At 47.3% G+C, this 24411-nt stretch overlaps 1 protein-coding gene across 25 annotated transcripts in view; it reads right to left on the reverse strand.

The window, feature by feature from the left end:
• The window catches only part of LOC139749028 (hormone receptor 4-like), a 500349-nt gene that overhangs the window by 27500 nt on the left and 448438 nt on the right, over positions 1-24411 (reverse strand). The gene's annotated exons all lie outside the window — the stretch shown is intronic.

Raw genomic sequence — 24411 nt, forward strand, 5'->3', positions numbered from 1 at the left:
ATTTCTACTTCAAGGACGAATTAAGGTGTTCACTAGGGCTACATCAAATTAGTTTACTTCTTTTTCTATATAGATAACGGTAAAGTGAGGACTCAATGTTCTGTAAGCAAGAACACTGTCGTTATTACCATCCCAACAGAAACTGTACACAGTACGGTGCTCCTACAGCCAAACCGACAGATCACAAATCAATTTTACTTCATACAACTTTGCAAAAGAACGAAAAAAAAAAAAAAAATACGGAAAGCATACTTATACATTCACTCCGGGATTAGACCCCCAGGAGCTGCGTAGCTTGATATGAGGTAGAAAACTGCCAAATGTTTACACCAGCTCGGGAAAGGGTTTCCATGCCAGCATCCTCTCGGAGAGTTTGAAAAATGGAGACGTCGCCTCTACATACAGGAGGGAGCATAGAGATTGCAAGATGTTTACAAGCTTGTTGCAATAACATGGCATAACAGAGAGGCTTTGGAAAGGGGATTGAGGAAAAAGATGACCTGGGTATATGGGATGCTATGCTTTACGCAACCCGGGACAACACCGCTTCAGACTGGCCAATCTTGTCAGAGCTGGTCAACCATTATCATATGCTTACGTTTCTATCATTCAAGTAAATGCGACCAGGGAAAGACTGCAATACTTTTGTATTGCCTTATAATTTTCTAACAAACATGTTTTAAATAACAATAAATCTACTGCCTCCAATATGAAAGGACGTGTGTCCTAGGCTACACGACCTGCAGCCCCCACTAGTCTTCCTACTTGTACCTGGCACTGGTAATTAGTAAGACAGTCTCCTCTAGTGAAGACACTTAAACTGAAGTAGAACAAACAATGCTTCCGACTGAATTCCGATAAAAAAAAAACTACTCCGCTAAAGATATCAAGGACAAGAAATCAAGTAACAAATCCAGTACAAAAAAAAAAAATGATCATAACACGAGGGAAATGCTACAAAGAATCTAGGAGTCATCAGAGACAACCTTCTAAAATATATCTACTGAGTGGTCGAACCTTCGTGGATGCAAGGCAAGTGACAATATCATCCGAGCGTTTGTGCTCTGAAATACATACAATTCAGGAGCAGAGCAGTCGCTGGCACAGGTTATATCCGATGGTCTAAAGTCGTCCGGATCGATTTGGCATAACATGTGAACAACCTGACCAGACTAAAAGTTCTATGACTGGACTCATTAGGGACGTACAGGTGATACGATACACACACACACACACACACACACACACACACACACACACACACACACACACACACACATACACACACACACACACACACACACACACACACACACACACACACACACACACACACACACACACACACACACACACACACACACACACACACACACACACACCAAGACACTGGACCGCCAAAGCGCTTAATACGAGTCATTTTAGACATGCGAACAGTACTCCAGGCAGGGATCAATGAGACCTGTGTACATATGGAAGAGATGCTCCACTGTGTACATATGGAAGAGATGCTCCACTGTGTACGTATGGGAGAGATGCTCCACTGTGTACGTATGGGAGAGGTGCTCCACTGTGTACGTATGGGAGAGATGCTCCACTGTGTACGTATGGGAGAGGTGCTCCACTGTGTACGTATGGGAGAGATGCTCCATCGAAACTTTGTCAGCAACTCAACTCAACACAACATTCTCAGCTTGTGGGTAACACAGATTTTGTAATACTTATTATGTAAGGTTACCAGGATTGAGTTGAAGATATTAAGGAGAACATATTCGTGTTGTACGACTGTAATGTCTTGCTCTCAGATTTAAAAGTAGGAATCAAGTGAGATTCCGAAAGAAATACGAATCTGTAGGAAATATGTTTATGTCCTGTTCAGTTCGACTAGGCTACAGCTTTCCCGTTCTGAGCTGCTGAACAGAGCCGAGTTAGGAGAACAGCTAATGTTCTCTGCGACAAAGAGAACAAGCACTGGAGTTCAGGAAAGCATCTAGGGTATGGAGAGTGGAATCGTCGGCGCAGAACTGAATTCAGTTGAAATGTAGGTAACAGACCACCGGTTACCAAGGCGGCGGTGGGAGGAGTTGAGTGACCATCCTGTCCCCTTCCTTCTTGACAGGTGAAGTCCATTTTGGTCATAACAGTCTGAACGTAACTGATAACATGTTATATAACATCATTTCTAGCAAATCCGACCATGTATCACCATGCAAATTGCCTCCATCACCCACCCCTTCAGCAGCCACTAAGGCGTTGCAAACAAAACTAAAAAGTTCATGCAGTTACGACCATCCTCTTGTCTACGTGACTGAGATAGAACGTTCATAAAGTGTAAAAGAGAACAAGAGGATGAGAGAAAGTCATTCCATCCGCGACTCCTGCAACAAAAGACTAAAAAGGAAGCTGTACATTATAGAACATAGAGGCAACAGATAAGCCAGACGAACAGGGGTTTATAAAGCAACGTCTCAGGCCTCACAATGTCGAGTGCTCTCGAGGTGTCGAGGATCAAGAGAAAGGATTCATTACAAGCCCTTCGAGAGAAGAAGACCAGAGGTGAGTGACATATCACTAGTGCACCTGACACTGCCCAAGCCATAGAGGTGATCTGAAAGATGACAGTGGGATTCTAAGCGTTTAAGAAGGTGTTGCAGAGAATTGAAAAAAGTTCTAAGAGAGCAGGTGTGACAATGGGGCAATGGCGGCGAAAGAAAGGATTGGAACGGTCGCCTTTGGAGGCTATTCCTCAGACTGCTTTCAAAACGAAGCGAAAGTTTCTATCTTTAAACAAAGACGAAGCAGGTAATCAAGTATTCGAACTATCAAGAGCAAGGAAGAACTCTCTTCTTGCTGTGTGAACCTAACCTAACGTCAACACCAGTCAAATCAACATCACTCGTAAAGGAAATTGTGATCAAGTCTTCTAAGTAACATGGACGCCATATATTGAGTCACTTACACTAGGGTAAAGGAATCTGTAGTTATACATATAGCGTACGTTACTTTGTGATCTTAGAGAAGTATGTGAGCCACTGTGTGTGTGTGTGTGTGTGTGTGTGTGTGTGTGTGTGTGTGTGTGTGTGTGTGTGTGTGTCTGTGTGTGAAGAGTGAGGAAGGTGAGGGTAGCAGTGGAATGCATGACGCCCTACCACAACCCACGACATCCTTCACGCCCCCTCTCCCCTCCCCAGTGGAGGAAGCTTCCTAGCTACACACATATTGGTCACAATTTTCTCAGATACGTAAACTTCATCTTCCAGTTACGAGAAAGAGTAGGACTTACACACGCACATACATAACAGAGCAACAAAGAGAGCTGACTTACAGGGAAAGGCTGTCGATCTTAAATTTGCCCATCTTGGAAGAGAGAAGAGTGAGGGGTGACTTGAATACAACCTTCAAATTATAAATCAGCTTTTTACTATAGAAAGTCTGCGCGCGGTTCTCCGAGAAAAAAAAATGCAGGCAGAGAACAACTAGAGGCCATAACATGAAATTAAAGAACAAATCTGTTAAAAAGGGAAGTAAAGAAGTACATTTATAGTGAAGTGGTGGACGAATAGAATGAACTACATGAGGAGACTAAACGCGGACAGCATACTGGTGTAAAAAGTTGTATGCTAAGTGTAAATAGCTCGAGTGTAAAATTCCTCATAAAAATATGTAACCGTTTACGTAACAGACTTGGAATGTATAGGCTACATTGTTTTCGTGGGGATCTCAAGATCATCATTACCCAAAATACGTCCTTATTTGCTAACGAGGAACGCACATCTTACCGCATCTGATTTTCTCCTAGTCACTGAGCCACCACCTTCAACAAATGACATTTCGACTCGTCCCAACTTATTTTTCCTCTTCCAGTTTCACCTTCGCCTCCCCCACGAGTGTCGTCATCACACACACAAGTCTGCTCTATTATCGTGATGACCAAGCAAACTGTCTGCCTCTCTCCGTGGCCACTGCAAATCCTTCTGCACAAGACATTTTTCAATCAGAGAACCTTATCAAACATTCGATCCTGTACTTTTCATGACTCCACTAACAAATGGGATCAGATCTTACTGAGGAAATTTATTATCTTGTGAGTCACTTTACCTTACGTAACGTATACCTTGAGATCGTTCCCGGAGGTCTTCCACCCCGACAGCTGGTTCTGGGGACCTTACCTTACCATAAGTATATCTTACAATGGCTTCCATCAGATGTACGACAAGACTCATGAAATAAGACTTTAATGTTAGCATTAAGCTACACTAAGGCTCTTGCCTCTTGTATTTCAACACATTATCATATATATATATATATATATATATATATATATATATATATATATATATATATATATATATATATATATATATATATATTGGAAAGGATATGACTGAGTTGGAAAATGTCAAATATCATCCAGCAAGACCAACAGAGATCATGCAGTCACAAAACTGCATGGCATCGTCCTTCCCTGAGTATCCACTAGAAACGGCATCTTTCACTGTATAGTTCGTTAAGTTACAAAGTGAGATACATCCACGCACACTGAGACACTCTGTGAAGGACAGTACGAAAAAACTCGTAGACAACCCTTCGGGTCTGGGACTCCTCACCGTTCTAGCAACGAGATTCAGACTTGGTATGAGACCATCAAGTGAGGAGATGAAGACCCCAGAGGATGGACTTCTAGAGAGAGGAGGTTATCACGGTGGCTACGGGTAGGTAAACGGGTCCGCCAGCCGCGGTCAAAGGAACATTAGTGCAGCCTAGTGTTAGGTCGCGCTTGAAGGTGGAGGAGCAACACTGCAGCCTGGTCCCATACTGAGCCTTGGAGGTCAAGGCGAATCTCAAAACTCGACGTACGGTGATATGTAATCAATCATCCATTAGTGATTACCTGTCTGCACTGTGTGTGTGGAAGGAGTTGTACATTGGTGGAGGCCCCTATTTCTTGAGGAACCCCTAATATACTTAAATTTATGCATGCTGTCTACATTAATCATGTCCTCAATCACCTTTATCTATTCATCCACAACCTTTATACTCTAAAAGCAATTCTTTACATCTTTTCTAACAAGTTTCCAGCTTAATCTTATGTATTGTCCTCTGGTTGCTCTGTTCCTGCACTTCACTGCTCACTGTTTACCTTATAGATGTGTGTGTGTGTGTGTGTGTGTGTGTGTGTGTGTGTGTGTGTGTGTGTCTCCATATATACATCACAATCCATAAAACAAGAAAAGAATAAGACAACGAAACGATAACGTGGGATGAGGAGGGTGGACTGGGCAAGGGGTGGAAGGGTTCATATACCTGACGTCTTCAAGACACATTCTGCCACAGAGACAGTGGCCTGGGCCGCGGCAACACACACGCCCTCACAACACGCCTTCGACTGTGGTATGTAACTCCAGACATTACGGATAAACACCTCGAGCTGTGGGAACACGCGGATCACTTCCTGGCTCCCTCACCTTGAGTTAAAAGTCACGGTCACTCCTCCTGCCACTGACAAGTGGGGAGAGAAAGAAAAAAGTGGGGAGACAGAGAGTGAGAGTGGGAGGGGGGAGTGGGACAGTAAGGTAGGAAGAGGGAGAAAGAAAGAAAGAGAGAGAGAGAGGGAGGGGTGATGCTAGGAGTGGTAGGGGGGACGGAACATATACGTGACATTCGTACCAGGAAAACAATAATAACCTAGAGAGAGAGAGAGAGAGAGAGAGAGAGAGAGAGAGAGAGAGAGAGAGAGAGAGAGAGAGAGAGAGAGAGAGAGAGAGAGAGAGAGAGAGAGTGTGTGTGTGTGTGTGTGTGTGTGTGTGTGTGTGTGTGTGTGTGTGTGTGTGTGGGGACACGGGATTATCCTGAGTGTCTAGGGGGTGTGGGGGACGGGTTGCGGCGAGGGAGGAACATACCTGTAGTGACGAGGGGAGGTACATGATGAGAGGTGCGTAAGTGTGCTCGAGGGGTGGACACAGGGAGGCAGGGGAGCCTTATACCACAGTGTGTCTAGTTCACCTGAGGTGCGAGAGGTAATGAGCAACGCACTCTGAACATTTTACCCCCTCCCCTCCCCAGAGAACAATATCCGGGACAGGAGGTGTGAAAAAATGTTGTGAGTATTTCACGACAGGAGATGGAGCGTCCCCATCTTGACCACACTCCGTCTGAGAGGTGTGTGTGTGTGTGTGTGTGTGTGTGTGTGTGTGTGTGTGTGTGTGTGTGTGTGTGTGTGTGTGGAGAAGAGTGTCATGTCAGTGGTCAGGCTGGAGGAGGAGGAGGAGGAGGAGGAGGAGGAGGAGGAGGAGGAAAGAAAGTGTAGCGTGGTGGAGTCTGGGGTGCGGCTGCTGACTGATAACGGTACAGCAGTGCAGGGTTTCCAGCCGCGGCAAGACCCACTGTAGGAGTCTTCCCAAGGTCACCCACTGCCCTCACTTCCCGAACCCGCCGCCACGTACACCTCCCCACACCATCCCAACCCCTACCCCTTCCCCCTCCCCCTCACCATCCCGCTACCTCCCTCCTCCACAACCTCATCCACCATTCACAACACAAACGAGCGACCTCCCTCGTCCGCCACCTCATCCACCGTTAATAACACAACCTCACTACCTCCCGCGTCCACCACCTCATCCTCCATGATTCACAACATAACACCTACTACCTCCCTCCAAAACAACCTCATCCACCATTCACAACACCTCCCTCATAACTCCAATACCTTCCATCTCTACAACCTCAGTTACAGCGCTTGAGAGACAATCATGAGAGTGTTACAAGCAGTGTTGAGTTATCAGACAAGGTCCATCTCGTCCATGCAAATCTTCCATGCCCTTCAACACGATAGTACGACCCTTAAGCATGACGGTACGCCCCTTCAGCATGACGGTACGCCCCTTCAGGATGACGGTACAACCTTTCACAACGACGGTGCGAACCTTGAGTACGACGGTACAGCCCTTCACCACGACGGTGCGAACCTTGAGTACGACGGTACAGCCCTTCACCACGACGGTGCGGACCTTGAGTACGACGGTACAGCCCTTCACCACGACGGTGCGAACCTTGAGTACGACGTTACAGCCCTTCACCACGACGGTGCGGACCTTGAGTACGACGGTACAGCTCTTGAGCACGACAGCACAACCCTTGAGCATGACTGTGCGGGCCATGAGCACGACCTTTGGGTATGATGGCCAGGCCTTTGCCCTGACACGCAAGGGCCAGATCAAAAGGCCAAGCGTACGTGCCGTCCTGCTCAGGGGTCCTACCGTCCTGCTCAAGGATCGTCCCCCCTCATGTTTATGGGGTTAAACTCTGAGGTGTGTTGGTGTGTCTTGGTGGTGGCCGCTGGGCCGCCCACCTGCCTGGCCTTCAAGCCACACAGATTCAAGGTGGCGGAAGCCTCATTTTTCCTCCAGTATTAACAAGGGGCGTCCTCAAGATATGCCCATTCAAATCGTGAGAGCGCCACGTTAACTCCAGTCAAGCATACTGCCTATACTGACTCATATTGGGTAACTCTTGAGATAGCAGTTGCGACAATGAGTAAAAAGGAGAGCATCATGTCTTCGTTCATCCTGACAATGAAACTAACGTAGACGAGGAAATTCTAACTCCCTCCTACATACAATACCTCCCTCCCATCCCTCCTACATACAATACCTCCCTCCTATATACACAAAACAAATACGTTCCATCTTCAAACAGACAGACTGATGGACGTGAGTGCAGGCAGACATACGCACAGACACACAGCATACAAACATATACACAAGCACCCTCGTATATGCATACGTATATAGACTTCAATAAGAACAGACCCATCCCAACTACTCGAGCTGTCACAGACCTCTACAAGTACCGATCATTCGAGCTGGCACAGACCTCTACAAGAACAGACTCATCCTTATCGCTGTCAACATTTTTAATAGCTATTTATGTTTATATAAAGAGTATCCGTTAGACACACCAGCCTCTCGTCACAGCTCATATGTCTTTATTGTATGTTTCTCTCTATACTTCGACAACCTCAGCAATAATCTCAACCCAAAACACAATTGCTCGTGATGGCTCCGGGACCGGAGTGACCGGCTCCCGAGCTTCAACACCGCCTGAACCACCCCCACCTCCCGCATCCCCCCCGCCCGCCACTAGATTTACCACTAGACAGATTTACATTTGTGCCACTATCAGCGGCTACTTTACTGGGCGCTCCACGCTCAGCCCGCGGACGGCAGCGCAAAATGCATTCCAGAGGTCACAGAGGGTCTTTGTTAAGAGCCCAAGTGGACAGGTAATTATGATTCGCCGTCTTCCCCCATGTGGGATACCCCTCAGGGACAAACAGAAGGACGCGATGAAAGATAATAACCACGAAGGACATTAACAAGTGTGGGTAGAGTGGTCACCTGGGGGCCCAGGGCAGGTGTCGTGGTGTTACGTGGCCAGGATGCCCGGGTCAACACTAACGTAACCTTCAATGCTGGTGTGCTCTAAGGTCGACTACTCCAGGGTTCCATTGTTGGCCCGAGGACATCCCCGTCTCCCCCTCCTCCCCCCAGCCAGCCAACGGTGCAAGCGTCACGGGCACGGAGAGAGGAGGTTGGGGAAGACTTCATGGGCACACACAAACACACACCCATAACCAGGTACCCAATTATCGACCAACCATAAGGGAAGGATGAACAGGTGGCATGAGCTATGGGCCGGGGTTGACACACATGCCACTATCACAATCACCCACGTAAGTCAACACCACGAAGAAAGAAGCAATGTTAAATCCTAGCGGCCAATTGCAATGATATCATATATCATAACCATTCTGAGAGTGATAGGCAAATGACACACATTACAGAAAATATCAGTGTTCACAAAATGGCTTCAGTGTTCACACCTGAATGCAAAACGGCTTCAGAGCTTCAAGATCATGCTAATCACCCCTCCTTGATGATTACCGCAGGATATGGAGGCGCTAAGAAACATCTATGACGTGATCAGTGAAGTATTGCCAAACACCGAGAAGTGTGATCCCAGAATTGTGTGACACCGAAACTAAGTGAAATGTGGGAGCAGCAAGTGAGAGGGAAGATGGGTCCACACAGTTATAACTTGCGAGATCCTGGCCAGAGGAAACCATGGTAAGAATGAGTCGCACACGGAGTCCTGCTCGCACCGCAACTGTTTTTCATCCTCATATTTATGACAGAAGCGGCGACATCAACTTGATGTCATCCTTCGCAAACATTACCGAGGAATGAAAACGTCATCTGCAGGAGACAGTACGAGAACTAGAGACATCAACATCACTCAGGTCCTCCAGTGGGCCACTGGCAATGATTGATGTTCAACAATGAAGAGTTTAAACAACTCCATCGCCTTAGAGGAAGTAAAGAACAACAACACAACTACTCCAGAATGCAGCAAATCTGTACAAAGCGCAGCTGGGGAACAGCCTTATCATACACAAGACCAGTGTAAAGAAATAAGAATGATCACTTCAAATTACCTCACTTTGGACAAACACATCAAGGTTCTTCGCCTACGCCAAGACGAGGGAAGGCTTGGCTCCTCTTCCTCGGCCTTACAACACGACAAACAGAATTGTTGCAAACAGTTTCCAAAACAAATCAGAACAGTTTCCAAAACAATCAGGTCCTGATTAAAACTGTTTGCTGGATCATAACGTGGCCTCTGAAGGCAGACGAAACTGGTAAAAAGAAGAAAACAAGCGACGAAGATTCACAGACCACAATGACGTAATCAGACATGGAAATTGAAATCAACTGCAGTGTTTTCTCGTAGGCGTAGACGAGAGATACCATAGTATGCTTATGGTACGTACTGAAAGGTCTTCCGGCAAAACAATCTTCACTTATAAGAACACACACACACACACACACATACATACACATATATATATATATATATATATATATATATATATATATATATATATATATATATATATATATATTTTTTTTTTTTTTTTTTTTTTTTTTTTAAACTTTTTCGCTGTCTCCCGCGTTTGCGAGGTAGCGCAAGGAAACAGACGAAAGAAATGGCCCCAACCCCCCCCCCCCCCATACACATGTACATACACACGTCCAGACACGCAAATATACATACCTACACAGCTTTCCATGGTTTACCCCAGACGCTTCACATGCCCTGCTTCAATCCACCGACAGCACGTCAACCCCTGTATACCACATGACTCCAATTCACTCTATTTCTTGCCCTCCTTTCACCCTCCTGCATGTTCAGGCCCCGATCACACAAAATCTTTTTCACTCCATCTTTCCACCTCCAATTTGGTCTCCCTCTTCTCCTCGTTCCCTCCACCTCCGACACATATATCCTCTTGGTCAATCTCTCCTCACTCATTCTCTCCATGTGCCCAAACCATTTCAAAACACCCTCTTCTGCTCTCTCGACCACGCTCTTTTTATTTCCACACATCTCTCTTACCCTTACGTTACTTACTCGATCAAACCACCTCACACCACACATTGTCCTCAAACATCTCATTTCCAGCACATCCATCCTCCTGCGCACATCTCTATCCATAGCCCACGCCTCGCAACCATACAGCATTGTTGGAACCACTATTCCCTCAAACATACCCATTTTTGATTTCCGAGATAATGTTCTCGACTTCCACACATTTTTCAAGGCTCCCAAAATTTTCGCCCCCTCCCCCACCCTATGATCCACTTCCGCTTCCATGGTTCCATCCGCTGACAGATCCACTCCCAGATATCTAAAACACTTCACTTCCTCCAGTTTTTCTCCATTCAAACTCACCTCCCAATTGACTTGACCCTCACCCCTACTGTACCTAATAAACTTGCTCTTATTCACATTTACTCTCAACTTTCTTCTTCCACACACTTTACCAAACTCAGTCACCAGCTTCTGCAGTTTCTCACATGAATCAGCCACCAGCGCTGTATCATCAGCGAACAACAATTGACTCACTTCCCAAGCTCTCTCATCCCCAACAGACTTCATACTTGCCCCTCTTTCCAGGACTCTTGCATTTACCTCCTTTACAACCCCATCCATAAACAAATTAAACAACCATGGAGACATCACACACCCCTGCCGCAAACCTACATTCACTGAGAACCAATCACTTTCCTCTCTTCCTACACGTACACATGCCTTACATCCTCGATAAAAACTTTTCACTGCTTCTAACAACTTGCCTCCCACACCATATATTCTTAATACCTTCCACAGAGTATCTCTATCAACTCTATCATATGCCTTCTCCAGATCCATAAATGCTACATACAAATCCATTTGCTTTTCTAAGTATTTCTCACATACATTCTTCAAAGCAAACACCTGATCCACACATCCTCTACCACTTCTGAAACCGCACTGCTCTTCCCCAATCTGATGCTCTGTACATGCCTTCACCCTCTCAATCAATTATTCTATTTTATTCATTATACTTTGTCGCTGTCTTCCGCGTTAGCGAGGTAGCGCAAGGGAACAGACGAAAAAATGGCCCAACCCACCCACATACACATGTATATACATACACGTCTACACACGCACATATAGATAACTATACATTTCAACGTATACATATATATACATATACAGACATACATACATACACATGTACACAATTCATACTTGCTGCCTTTATTCATTCCCGTCGCCACCCCGCCACACACGAAATGACACAGGGACAGATCACTACGCTCCTTCTCTGGGGTGAGGCACGGGGACAGATTACGACAGTCTTAGATTAGCATCATAAACACCAGGGTCATCACCTCCTGACTGACCGTGGTCACCAACGTATTCCTGGCACACCCGTGGCAAGCTTCCTCCCACCCTCGCATAGTTTCCGTCCCCATGAGCCAATCTCCTGGACCACTTACCCTCCCAAACTACCCACACACACACATGCCTTGGCATACTGACGCCCTCACACTTCCGTAACGCCCCAGCCCGGCCCCTGCCGGTAGTGGGACTTCCCTCAGCGTCAGCCGGCAGTGCTGCTCATCGCTTACCGTCAGCCGGCGTCAGCGGCAAGGACATCAAGCTATATGTACGGGACGCGACCAGGCCTCTGCCCCCGACGTCCACAAGCAGGACCCTACCCACCTACCAGCATTACTAATGACAGCAACTCCAGCCATACTGCTCTTCCTCCATGTCAACCACATGGGACGAGTTTAAGCATCGTTCACCTCCCTCCTGATGACTATTGCAACACCGTCCATTGCGACCCAGGTCCTTGTCATGCCTTCCAGACCTGGCCTATATATCGTTCCACCTCCAGCACTGATGAGACTTAAATGTCAGGAGGACAACCTGTTGACGAGAGCTGAGGAGACGGTGGTGGAGGTGGTGGTGGTGGTGGTCACGGGACTATCGTATGTCTCACACCGTGGCCAAGGTCGCTCGTCCACACCTCACCTCCGCTCCCCTCGACCAACTCTCCGTCATCACACCCCACATTACCCTTACTGGCAGCGGTGTTGCCACAGACTGCCCTGCATGTGGCTCATGCAGTAGGTACGCTCCTGGTGTGTGTGTGTGTGTGTGTGTGTGTGTGTGTGTGTGTGTGTGTGTGTGTGTGTAGGATTACGACACATTCAGAGGTCACGTTCGTGGTGGAGTACGCTGGTTCTCTGGCGTCGTCGGCAGCGTGACTAAACGTCTTATGGAGCTTAATGTGTCATGGGATGTGAGTGGCACGTGCTGGAGGGTCGGACGGCCACATGCGCCAGGGCCACTGGGTATATATGAGAGAGAGAGAGAGAGAGAGAGAGAGAGAGAGAGAGAGAGAGAGAGAGAGAGAGAGAGAGAGAGAGAGAGAGAGAGAGAGAGGTGAGGTGAGAGAGAGAGAGAGAGAGAGAGAGAGAGAGAGAGAGAGAGAGAGAGAGAGAGAGAGAGAGAGAGAGAGGTGAGGTGAGGTGAGGTGAGGTGAGGTGAGGTGAGAGAGAGAGAGAGAGAGAGAGAGAGAGAGAGAGAGAGAGAGAGAGAGAGAGAGAGAGGGGGGGGGGGGGGCTGAGGTCACGTGTTACAGTTAGGATAAGGGTATAGGGGCAGACAGAAGGATATGTCTTGCAGGGTTGAGTGGCTCTGGTAAGGTGCTTAGGGTATGCCCTTCTGAGAGGAGGAGGTGGTCAACACAGGAGAGGTCAGGTTGTAGGGTGGCCTGAATGCAATAGTGCAAGGAAAACGGAGTACATGGGTTGCTGAGGTGAGCACATGTGTTGCGGGGGTAAGCGAACTCACCTATTGCAAAAAATATCTGGGGCCACTTGTGGAAGAAATGACAGAGTACGTATGCGTGCTGCTCGCTGGTACTGCCCAACATATGTGGCACACCGGCAGATAAAAACACATGGCTGAGGGGTAGTGGAAAAACATATGCTGGATAAAAGACTGATCACAGGTGCATGAAGGCCAGCAGTGAGGGGTGCAGACCTGCCCTCCCTCCCTCCCGCCGCCGCCGCACCACGCGGGAGTGCTTGATGGTGGGGGTTTGGTTCCGTTCCCAGTACACCTACCATCCCACCCACCAAATCATCGCAACATCCACACACATTTCCAAACCTTCCAGTCTGGTTGTACCTATGTATCATCATCTTCCTGCTTTTCTAAACATTTCTGTATCACTGTCCGATTGTATCTGTTTATGTATATTGTCTGTTCCCCCCTCAACCCCCTTTTTTGAGTTCAAGTTCTCGAGGTTGTGTACGAGTGAGCACAGTCTGGGACACTCCCACATGTACTCTGAAACTGGAATGGTCTCTGGCCTGGTCCAGGGATCACACAACCAGACCCCCGTTTGGCGACACCTGATGCAAGGTTACCCCCGCCCCTTGCGACGGCCTGCCTTCTGAGGAGCACGTTAGCAGCCACTCTTCCCCCTGATGAAGACCTCGTCCCTCTCTCACTCACTGAAGTTCTTCTCTCTCCCACTAGGTGAAGCCCTTGCCCCTCTCTCATCCAGTGAAGCCCTTGCCCCTCTCCCATCCAGTGAAGCCCTTGCCCCTCTCATCCAGTAAAGCCCTTGCCCCCCCTCCCATCCAGTGAAACCCTTGCCCCTCTCTCATCCAGTGAAGCCCTTGTCCCTCTCCCTCTCTCACCCAGTGAAGCCCCTGTCCTTTCCCCAACAGGCGACATGCTGTTCCTCCGTGTCCCGGGTAATGAGGGCGGGTAACGGTGGGGTAATTACCGGAGGATGGCAGACAAATAGACGGGACACAACCGGACCAAGACCAGGCTGCTCCTGCCTCGGCCAGAGGGCAGGCCAGCCATACGTCTCTCTCTCTCTCTCTCTCTCTCTCTCTCTCTCTCTCTCTCTCTCTCTCTCTCTCTCTCTCTCTCTCAACTCACTGTTCTCTCCTCCTCCTTAAAACAGTCACGAACAGGAAAACAGACCGACACACAGGCAACAAGTCATCACTCCATGTTCGGCTAGAACACAATACAGGATCCAATGGTCTGCTCGCATACATATGTATTCCTTATGTATTGGAGCTTTACTGGGAATGATAAACCCGGGGCGGACGACCCTGGGCCCGTGAGCCCCTTCTCCCCTCCCCTCCCCCAAGTGGGAGAGAGGCCCAGCGGCGGTGCGTCCGTTAGCGTGGTGATGGCACAACAAGGTAATGAGGCAGGGGACACCGTGTGAAGATACAATCAGCACTCCATCAGGTGTGGGCCGCCTCCCCATACACATACGCCTGCTGCTGGGCTACTGAGCCACTCTCTGTGGGCCATTTAAAGCCTGTCTCCATGGCGTCTTTTGTTCACGACAGAGACCTTCGACGAGTGAAAGAACAAACATGTAGTCGCATGTGCATCAGTGAACACACAAAATCATTTTCATTTTTCTGTTTTTCATGAACACAAACTCTCAAGCCTTGTCTTTCGTCAAATACAGAGGAAATGGGTGGGCGTGATCACGTGTGTTAGTGTTCACTACTGAGCATGATATCATACAGAAAACTGTTGGTCTGTAACATACCAGACCTGCTCATCCCTGATGTCTGTGTTTTGATACTATGGGTCTCTGAACCAACTGTTGTAAAATGCCTTGTATGCCCACACACACACACACACACACACACACACACACACACACACACACACATCGTGCTGACCTAACCTCCAATGTAAGGTCAGCCCTCACGGTCTGTGTGGGCAAATGTACATGACCTATCGTGCTCTCCACACATATATGGTGTTGACCCTAAGCTATAATGTATATAAGCCAACCTTACAGTTAACGTGGGCTGATGGAAACAACCAACTAACTATATTTATCACTAGTACGGTTGTCTTTAGTATTTTACCAAATATTGTTAGTGTTTCCTCATTTTTTCCCCCTTGTTAGGTAAAGGAAATATCAGGGTCATGGAACGTACACGAGTGCCTGCCTCCCACCTTCCCCTACACTGCCACTAAACCAACACTAGAGGTTCTTTGAAACGATAAATGACGTCACACGATCCCCATGAACTTATCATCGCATGACTCCAACTGAACCGGTCACCGGTGCCATGATCCACCACGAACCAGCCATATCGTCGTACCACGAACCAGCCATATCGTCGTACAGTCTTTTGAAAGTAACCAACGTCGGCGTCACATGAATCTCATGACCCACTCATGGCGTCACAGATCGTCCGTAACCCAACTACAGGTTGCATAAGACAAAAAATTATATATATATATATATATATATATATATATATATATATATATATATATATATATATATATATATATATATATATATATATATATGTACCCTAACGTCACATTATTGTGGGGTTTGTGGTGAGTAAGACTTGTCATGCAACATAACATGGCAATATGATCTCATGCAACATTACGTCTTGACATCATTCGTTTATCACGAACACATCTCTCTCCTCCTCTTTTTTTTTTTGCATAAAAAAATGCAGTTCTACCTGACGTTCGATATCAACGTGAGCAACAGAGCAACAGAGAGGCTACATACAATGCAACATCGAGACATTAGAAAAGAGAAAACGAAGGAGATACAGAAAATGGAGAGAGAGACAGAAATATAAGGAGACAGAAGAGGGATCATTGTAGTTTGGGGAGGGACAAGAGGAGTAAATGATATACAAGGAATGGAAGCTGTTAAGGACGACGACGTAAAGAATAATACGAGGACCAGTAGGAGTCAGTCAGTCAGCTGGCTGGCTGGCTGGCCTGTGTTTACAGCATCAGCTGATGCTGCATCGGTACCCGGCCGGCCGGCCGCCCGCCAGATTGGGTGCATGCGGTCGGCTGCTGCCCTGGTGATCAGTGACGAGATGTGTCTACCACACTACTGCTACCACAGCCACGGTCAGGGCCGCGGGAGGGAGGGATAATGGTGGTGGGTGTAGTGATGGTGATAAAGTTGTGGGTGATGGTGATGATAATGAGACATGTGTTGGTGATGATGGTGACACTGGTGATGGCAGGTGGCGTTGATGGAGGAGAGATGGTGATGATGATGGTGACTGACATCAGAACTGGTAGTGATGGTGATGGCGGTGACGCTAATGATGGTGGTGTTTACGGTGTTGCTGACGATGGGAATACAACTGGTGGTGATATGGTCGTGATGGGGGCTGTCTGTCAGTCTTGGTGGTGGAGATGACAAGTGATGTTGTCAGCACTGGTGAGGGAGCCGGTAGTGGTGCTATGGGGGAGGGAGAGGGGAGGGGTGGTTAAAGTGGTGGTGGCGATGGTTTCTGTGGTGGAGAAGGTGAGAGTAAAGTGGTGGTGACAGCAGCGGCTGTGGTGGTGATGGTCGTCCAACAAAGACGGTGATAGTGATGGTGTTACTGAAACGGTGGTGTTGACGAAGTGGCGAGGAGAGAGAGAGAGAGAGAGAGAGAGAGAGAGAGAGAGAGAGAGAGAGAGAGAGAGAGAGAGAGAGAGAGAGAGAGAGAGAGAGAGCTGGTGTAGTGGGAGGGTGAGTTTGACTGCTCACCCGCAGTAGGTGAGTGAGTAAGTAGGTGGTGGCAGGAGGAGGAGGAGGCAGCGGCGGGCGCCGAGCATCTCCGTTAGCCGAGTGAACAAGCACTCAACCATTTCCTGTCCCAGTAACCAACTCCCGCGCCGACCGCCCAGACCCGCCTACGCTGTAACCCATTTACCGCCCTATTTATGGCCATCGAAAAATGTACCAATTTCTGTACCGCCATGGTAATACACTATCACTGTAATTATTTTTCAAAAAAGACTTGAGATTTCACACAGTAACAAAACGTAAGAAGAAAAGGAAGAGTGAGAAACGGCAGTGGCGTGTGGGGGTAACCGCAAGTTGGAGTATGATAATTACAGAAAACGGGCGGCAGGCTTCCGCGTGGCCACGTAACTTCCCACTTTCTCCTTTACGTGCCGCAGCCGCCAGCACTCTCGCCCGCCCTCTCCCTCTGCGTTTGTTGTGCACTGCCTGGCGTCCTACATTACTCGTTCTGTTAAATCTTATTCTTATATTTCATATTCCTACATTATTGTAGTATCAGCATTAGCTATAATAATTTAACCCCACAATTTTTGATTTTTCGTGTATAAATCTTGTATTTCTTGATTGTATATATATATATATATATATATATATATATATATATATATATATATATATATATATATATATATATATATATATTCATTTCCTGCCAGTAATCTAGTGCTGTTCCATCTGCCATTGGCTACATTAAGTGAGGCTATGTTAGCAGTGGCTTTGTTAGCAATAAGTGCTGAGGTTGGCTATGTTGGTAGATGGAGCCAGTTGTTGTGTTACGACACCTTTAGTTGACTGGTGGCACTGGCACTGCTGATAACTGTTGTCACTGGTGCTGTTGTCAATGGTAATGTTGTACTGGTGGTGGTGTCAGTGGTTCTGTTGATGGTACTGCTGTCACTGGTATTGTTGTCACTGGTACTGTTAATGGTACTGATGATGGTACTGTTGTCACTAATGATGACTAATGTTGTCACGGATACTGTCGTCAGTGATAGTGTTGTTGGCAATGTGGGTGCCACTAATACTGTTGATGGTGTGGGTGTCACTGATAGTGGTGATGGTGCTGGTGGTGTTGATGGTACTGTTGTCACTGTAATGCTAGTGCTGCTGTTGTCAAAGGTGCTGTTGATGATACTGGTGTCACTGGTAACACCGATAGTAATGTCACTGATGGTCTTAATGGTACTGTTGTCACTGGTAATACTGATGGTAATGTTGTCACTGGTCTTAATAGTACTGTTGTCACTGGTAATATTTATGGTAATGTCACTGATGGTCTTAATGGTACTGTTGTCACTGGTAATACTGATGGTAATGTTGTCACTGATGGTCTTAATGGTGCTGTTGTCACTGGTAATACTGATGGTAATGTTGTCACTGATGGTCTTAATGGTACTGTTGTCACTGGTATTACTGTTGGTAATGTTGTCAATGATGGTCCTGAGGGTACTGTTGTCACTGATGGTCTTAATGGTACTCTTATCACTGGCAATATTTATGGTAATGTTGTCACAGATGGTCTTAATGGTACTGTTGTCACTGGTAATACTGATGGCAATGTTGTCACTGATGGTCTTAATGGTACTGTTGTCACTGGTATTACTGATGGTAATGTTGTCACTGGTAATACTGATGGTAATGTTGTCAATGATTGTCTTAACGGTACTGATGTCACTGGTAACACTGATGGTAATGTTGTCACTGATGGTCTTAATGGTGCTGTTGTCACTGGTAATACTGATGATAATGTTGTCACTCATGGTCTTAATGGTACTCTTGTCACCGGTAATACTGATGGTAATGTTGTCACTGATGGTCTTAATGGTGCTGTTGTCACTGGTAATACTGATGATAATGTTGTCACTCATGGTCTTAATGGTACTCTTGTCACTGGTAATACTGATGGTAATGTTGTCACTGAATATGTTGATGGTACTGTTGTCACTGGGACTACTGAGAGTATTGTTGTCACTGGTAATGTTAATAGTACTGGTGTCACTGGTACTATTGTTGGTAATGTTGTCACGAGCTGTAGATCGTACTGTTGTCATTGCTACTGTTGCCGATGCTGTTGTCAATGGTACCGTTTTGTCACTGGTACTGTTTGATGATACTGTTGTCAGTGGTACCACAGATGGCACCGTTGATAATACTGGTGTCACTGATGTTGGATGGGTGTTGGTGATGGTGACGTGGATGTTGTGGCTGGTGATGGTGCCAATGGTGATGTTGGCTGATGGTGCAGCTAGTGACTATGTAAATGGTTCATGGTGATACTGTTGCTGTGTACATGGTGTTACTGTTGCTGTGTACATGGTGTTACTGTTGCTGTGTACATGGGTGTTACTGTTGCTGTGTACATGGGTGTTACTGTTGCTGTGTACATGGGTGTTACTGTTGCTGTGTACATGGTGATACTGTTGCTGATCTGGTGGTGGTGGTGACGCGTGAGTATGTGGGGCGAGGGGGAGTGGGGGAGAGTGAGGCTGGGCCTAGCCCGGGCTGTGGTGGTGAAGACCCCCCCCCCCCCCGAAGACTGCACCAGGCTCACATCTCCATCTGAGCAGCTACCTCCCTCACCTTACCTCACCTGTCTTAACTAACCTCCCTCACTTCACCTCACCCCACCTGCTCTACCTAACCTTCCTCACCTCACCTCCCTTACCTCACCTCATCTCACCTGTCTTACCTAACCCGCCTCTGGTGACTTAACGTCCAAACTGCTTCAACACCTCCCTTGTCTAACTGTCTAATCAGTTTAACTAAAGATAAATAGACAGTTTTCATGCTCGATGCTTCGGAAAGAAGATCCGCACCATCATGGCAGTAATGTCTCCAAAACTAAAACATTTTCTTCCAACTTTACAATCATCAAAAATTCATTAAACTGACAAAAAATATATAATTAGTAAAGTATTTTTTGTTTTGATTAGAGCAAAAGTTATAACACACTTGACACTTTGGAATTTTTCAGACAAAACAAAGTTTTAAAACTGACTTGAACATTAATGTACCCAGGAAGTGTGGGGAGTGGCAGGTGTGGAACTCTCCCTCCCCTGTGGTAGGTACAGGACAACACTGGTTCAACTGATGGTAAGGGAAGGTTTCATGCATGCTGTATGGGGTCACGCATGACCCTCATGGCATTAAGAGGTATTCGTGACACAAGAAGCAATCCCTGACATTCACTTCGACACTCGAGGGCCTTCTTGACACACTTTACACTTATATAACATTATAAAGTATTTGTAACACACACGAGGCCATCCCACACACTCATATGACACCAGAAAGTATTCATGACACTGGGGGCCACAGCCCACGCTCACACGACACCAGAAGGCTTTCGTAACTCATGAAGGCGCCACAAAAACCTCACATGACAGTGGGAGGCAACCCCCCTCTCCCTCCTTCATATGACACCAGAAGGCCGGAGGGCATTCATGACCCCATGGAATCGACCATGGAATCACCTCAAACACTCACATGACACCAAGGGAACTTTCCTAACTTATGGGGTCACCCTTCTAACTCGCACGAGTGCTGGAAGGCGTTCGTGAGACGCGGAGCCCCACCTTCGCCCTCTCACGAACGCCGTAACACCGTCACCACACGTCTCAAGGCCTCAGTGACGCACGACCCACTCTGGACGACCACGCACGCAAGAGTTACCAGGAGGTGAGGCTGACCTGGGGGCCCTGGTTGTCTCTTATGTGACTAGTACGTTAACGTGATGGTCATTGCGAGGGGAGGTCTCCCCCGCCCAACCACTGAGGAACAATACGACCTACGGTGACGCTAGGTCTGTGCGCGGGCGGGGGGACTCGGTGTCAAGTCATCCGGTTGAGTCCAGGTTGAGGAGGGCGGTGCCTGGCACCAGAGCCACACGCGCCGCCAGAACAATATACCATCACCAGAGTACCACGCCAACTGTCGTTCTCATTACCAGATCCGATTGTCATTTGTGTTACGGAGGGGAAGAGAGTTTTACACAAGTGCTGACCCGTCTCTTGACCTTGTATAGGTGTACCATGTCTCTAATCTTGTGTGTACACACACCACACACACACACACAATCAGCTTAAGTGTATATATTTGCATGCATATACGCGCCCCTATGTGTGTGTGTGTGTGTGTGTGTGTGTGTGTGTGTGTGTGTGTGTGTGTGTGTGTGTGTGTGCAGCCTTGTTGTAACGGGAGAGCCAGGGTCACCCCGGCCTCTGTCCTCACCGATGCTCTGTATCGGTGAGGAAGTGGCAGTGGCCAGGACCGGGACACCGTCCCTCCCTCCCTCCCCCCTAACAAAAACTAGGAAGTAACACACGTAACAGTGTTCCTGCTTCCGTCTCATGGAACACTTGTCATCAGAGTCTTCGCCCCGTCATGGATCACCACTGGGGCTCAAGCCAACACTTTCTCTCGGCAAAACAACGGTCCGCTGCAGCGCTGCTTCCAGCCCAACTCACTCTGGCCATCTATCCACAAGATCATTATCGTTTATAAATTTCACATCTTCACTTTCACCCGCTGGTTTTTCAAGGAGCGTGTGCATGAAGGCTTCCCGGCCGCCGCCAGGTTCCCTTCACCCAGAGTCAAGGCCCATCTTCACACGCCTCCCTCACGGCTCGTAAAAACCTGGACCCGCTGACGGTGGAGGTGTCGCCCTCACCACCACCACCACCACTAGCCTTCCAACCTGCTCCCTCCTGCTCACACACACACACACACACACACACACACACACACACACACACACACACACCTCTCAAATGTTGAAGCTAGACCTAATACAATCTTATCACGCCGACACGTCTCCTCACACCATCTCCTCATACCAACACGCCTCCTGGTACTACATCCTCATGGCAACTCCACCTCTGATATAACCTCCTCACTTCCATACACTTGGCATCTCGGGGTCTGGTCTTCAATACGTGCCTCCTATTTAGGCTTTGTTGTCATGTACACGCCCGCTCTCCTCAAGACAATCATGTGCACACACTCACTAATGTCGGTCTGATAATGCACACGTCTGTAAATAGAGACAGTCTTGGACACACACAATAACCCAGCATTCATCCTCTTCACAGCTCGCACCTCACAGTCTGGTGTCAGGAATACCTACCATTAGCATGCCTGTAGTCCTGGATACAAGTTCATGACGAAGGAGGCGATCATGTATCGACATTCACTAGCACTGACTTGATCTTGTCCCATTGCTCACTATGTGGGCCAAAATTTTCTAAAGAATTTTGAGACGTAACGACTCATACTTGGTCTACTAAGAAGGACTTGTACTTGGTTTGCTATGAACAAGTCGTACTTGGTCTACCACGAACGATTCATACTTGGTCTACTAAGAACGACTCATACTTGGTCTAGTGTGACACACCCTTGTTTACGAAGACTGGCCTCGCACAGGCGCTCGGTAACCTGGATTTGGTCCAGTATCTAGCCATACTAGCTAGTCTGGCGTCGAGCTATCATACTAGCATCCCGCTGTGTTAACTGGAACATAGCAGCCTTGCACTTCCCTACTTACTCGAACATACATACACATAGGCAAACTGGGAAATGATCAGTTCACACATCTAACAGTACAGACCTTCACGAGATGAAACCTGGCCTTGTACAGCACAGCTGACTCAGTCCCGATCTAGTACATAGCCTATCAAACCAGGATGTGGTCCTGTAGACTCACGTAACACCCTGTGGGGCAAAAGGAGACTCTGCCACGACAAAACTCACGACGCGAAGATGACCATCTGATCCCAGACACCAGGGTGGTGGGCTCCAGTCCCTCCACCAACCCCACACACAAACATAACTGTAAGCAATACAATACAGTTGTATGTCTATGAAAAGAAACAATAACGACTCATCACAATGAAGATATGGCACGAGAATAGCATTCACTTGAAGCTGCTCCACAGAGGCGGTTTCACAACAAAAGGATTGTACACAATCACCTTTCCTCAAGCCACTAGGCCTACTGAGTGTAAATAGACTGAAAATAGTATACAATTTCCATATTTAGTCATCATTTACATATATGTCATTAAAGCGAAAAAAAAAGGATTAAATTTACAATTCCTGGAAATGTTTGTCCTGGCCAAGAGGCATAATACTGTACATCAATTATTTCTTACTCTGGCAGCTGGTGAGGGGTCGAACTCAGGCTTCAATGATCACAAGGCTCTCGGTTTTGAGGCCGCAGCAACTACAAGAGAGTTAAGTCAAGCCACAGCGAGATCTGCCCTGGGCGAGAGATCTACACACACACACACACACACACACACACACAGTCTTGTTCTTGCCATCGACATACAAGATTAATGATAGTCAAACGAGACGCAAATAAGTTACTTGCTATGCCCAGGAACTGACTGCACACCACCATCAGTCACTACACACCACTAATACACGTTCCTACGCTCAACTATACATATACGATCAGGAAAGTTCGAACTGAACTGCTGCTCTTGGAGACCGAACATCAACATCCTCCAAAAATAACCGGGTAGCCAACCGTACCAAAAAGAAAAATCCGGTTGCTCATTGTTTTGCAAAACCGGACCCTACTTAAGATGAAGAAGAAGAAAAAAAAAGAAGCGAGCGTCTGTCTTTAGGTGGGAGGTCGGTCCGAGGAGCCCCAGAGGTGGTCGGGCAGTCAGTGTGCGAGGCTGTGGTTGGGAGCTGAGCGGTGCCCGTCGTCCGTGCTGGCTGGCTGTATGATCACCTTAGCCACTACCTCGTAAAGGCATGTCTTCACACAGGTGAATCTAGCTCTAGCCTCACTCCTACACGTCCATCCTCCAAGATTCGCTCACCACGTCAGGAGGAACTGATAATCTGAACAGCATCGACCAGGGATAAGATTGTTACATCCCCTGGCCCTCGAGTCTACTCCTGGACAATGGTCTATGACGAACCTGCTCCTATGCCAGCAGGAGCGACAAACAAGCTGGCCTTGACTTCTTTTTTTAGCTACTATGCCTAACAACTATTTTAAACTTAATCCTGATGCGGTGCAACAAATATTCACTTCACAGGCCTTCCCGGAGCGCATCCGTCCAGCCATGAGCTACGTGCGTAGACGATGCAAAGATACTGTTCTAAGGTCGTATGGGAGCGTAAAGGACTCTTCCGTCTAGGGAATTTACCCTCGTTGCATAATGTTTGTGGTACGAGTTTTTCTAATGCACGTCTTCGACCAAGAACCTTAAGTGGGTTTAAAAGACGAGCAAATACTCGCCAAATTATCACCCAGTATCGATGATTCATGGTTATCATATTCGTCGTAGCTAAGCAGGTGGCATGTGTGGGTAAGGAAAGCACTCAACTTGGACGTACACTGAACAGCCTTAATGACGACAAAATTCGGGACAAAT

The sequence above is a fragment of the Panulirus ornatus genome, chromosome 1 (assembly GCF_036320965.1).
Source record: "Panulirus ornatus isolate Po-2019 chromosome 1, ASM3632096v1, whole genome shotgun sequence".
NCBI lineage: Eukaryota > Metazoa > Arthropoda > Malacostraca > Decapoda > Palinuridae > Panulirus > Panulirus ornatus.